Here is a 2,804-nt window from a genome sequence, read left to right as displayed (position 1 = left end):
ACCCGCACCGAACTGCCGACACCATGCAGGAGCATCTCGACGCTTATGAAGACTGGGCCGACGACTGGAAGCTAAGCGTAAACGCTGAAAAATGCACTCACATCGTCTTTTCAAGACGCCCCAAAGCAGGCGATGGTCATCAATTGTTTTACGGGAACGCACGGATTCCAAAGAGCCAAACGGCGAAGTATTTAGGCGTCTTATTGGATAAAAGATTAACGTGGGCTAGCCAAATTAGAACAAAAACTGAGAAATGTCAAGGTATTCATGCAGCATTATTCCCGCTGATGAAAGCCAATTCTCCATTACCTTTGAAAACCAAATTACTGCTTTACAATTCCACCATAAAACCTTTGCTTACCTATGCCTCACCAGTGTGGCTTCATGCTAGTGCCACGCATTTAAAAAGAATACAAACGTGCGAAAATAAAATCGTGCGAAAAATTATAGGCGCACCCTGGTTTGTTAGTAATAAGCAAATCCGTAATGATCTAAATCTACTTCCTATTTTAATGCTCCTAAAGTCAAATCTCAGTAAATTTCAACTCACTTTTGCTAGAACTAATAATAAATTATTAAGTAACTTATGGGACTATGCTATTCCTAATACCTCTACCCACAGAACTCCTAAATGTGCCCTTATCCCTTCCCATATTCCTTTTCCCACTTAACCCCTGCAATTGCCCGGACTGAAACTTCACAGAAAATCACAAGTATAGTATAGAAACCACCGCCACCGCAGAAACCCGAAGAAGATAGCCCATTGGCTGGGAGCTCCGACCACCAGTATATAAGAAAACTCCGCGTTGCGTTGCGTCCTAACAATCAAGCAATCAAGAACGTCTTTGAACAGTGATTCTACGATGAAAAATAACAATTTTGTTAACTTTGCTAAAATGGCCATCCGTTGGTTCACAGCCACGTTTTTGATGAGTTTTCAGCCATCAATGAATTTCTGGAAGAAGAATCACTCCCTACAATATAGCTACATAATTTGTAGCACCCAATTAAAGGCAGTTGAATCCGTGAAATCTCTAGGAGTTAGACTCAATAATGATCTATCGTGGAATAAACGTATTCGAGAAACAACCGGTCAAATTGATCGTAAAATGGGCTTTGTTAAAAGAATATTAGGAAAGTGCGACGACAAAGTGAGAGAAATTAGCTACTTTTCCCTCGTTAGACCACATTTGGAATACGCTGCCAGTGTTTGGGACCCTCAAGAAAAAGGTTTAATGACAGAGTTAGAACGCGTGAAAAGAAGAGCTGCCAGGTATGTGAAAGGTCGTAACGATAGTCTTGTCAGTGCAACTGACCTCTTAGATAAACTCGGATAGGGATGTCTGTCAGACCGTAGATTGAAAAATAGACTAAACCTTTTAGATAAATTCAAGAGCACTGTCTTTTCTAACGAAGTAAGCCATATCTTATGGACGCCAACATACTACGGAAGAGCAGATCATATAAATTAAATAAGAGAGATAGACTGTAGTAAAGACAGATTCAGAATGTCTTTTTCTCCACGATCAATAAGAAATTATAACGACAGCAATAAAACTCATTAATAGATTAGATGACTAGTAGTGTAGCCTACTAACCTATGTAAAACTTAATGCGTTTGCCTTAATATTATTAATATATCTAATCGCAGATGGTAGTATCATTTGTTAGTATGCGTGGTGTTTTTGGTACGGTGTGGTGTGCATGTTGCATTGCATGTGCAATTGCATGCTGTATGCTAGTGATTGATCACCCCCTGCCAAACACCCTAGAGGTGGCTCGCAGGGTATTATGTAGATGTAGACTGCGTTTCTGTGCTTATCGTCGAGCTATCTTCTGCAGGTGGAGGTTGGAATTACAAGGTATTTTATTCAATTTCTGTCATGTATTCCCAAAGTTGAAGGCACTCTAATTATTCATTTGGCCATATAAATTTACATCATCAGCCAGACAGCAGACCATGAAAATTGTTTGAAACAGATTCCTTTAAAGCAAAATAGTCTCCAATGGCCATAATGTAGGGATTACGCCACAGGTATCTGTGAGCTGCACCAAACAAATACTGTGCTGGTTTGCTGGAACGTGAGAACTATAAGTAGTGACCAACCCCAGCCTCTAAACCGTAAACCCTTTACAAGCACTCAGTAGACTCGGAGGAAACCGTTGCGAGGGTTGAAAGTACCACGCTAAAGTTTCTTCACTTGAGACACACACACTCACTCAACGCAAACTTTGCGAGGGTTCCAAGGGGCCTCACTACGGTCGCTTAACTTTAGATTAACACACACACTTATACATACCAAACTCAGTCATTGGGCTATACTCTGGGAGAAAATGCTCCGGCACTGGCGATGGAAAAGTAAATCTGGACTAGAAAAGTGGAGTTCTTCCGAATCAAAGATTTCTTTCACAACACAGCTGAGGGTCTGATCGCCACATCATCACTAAACATTTTGTTTTCTATAATAGTCTTCAATTTTTTGTGTAATTTAGCAACTTTACACTACCAAGCGGACAACCATCAGGTGCATTTAAGTTTGTTGGCATTAGTGGTTTATTTTTGCCGTTGTTACCTTAACGAAGAGAAATGCACCTGATGATTCTAGCAATCGAGAAAATGTATAAATGCTGACTTAAAACCATCAGGAATATTCTGCTAAATGGGGCCATACTTATGGCCGACCGTATGCTTTCTATGGCCTGACCAGAACTTACGACCGACGCCGATTCCATTCACGAGGGGCCGTATCGTATGGCCCGGACAAAGGTCTTTACGCCCATTCTGCAGGTATATGAAAATAGTA

Source organism: Ischnura elegans, chromosome 6 (genome assembly GCF_921293095.1).
Source record: "Ischnura elegans chromosome 6, ioIscEleg1.1, whole genome shotgun sequence".
NCBI classification, from domain to species: Eukaryota; Metazoa; Arthropoda; class Insecta; order Odonata; family Coenagrionidae; genus Ischnura; species Ischnura elegans.
The sequence above is the reverse complement of the archived record's forward strand: the minus strand, read 5'-3'. Positions refer to the sequence as shown.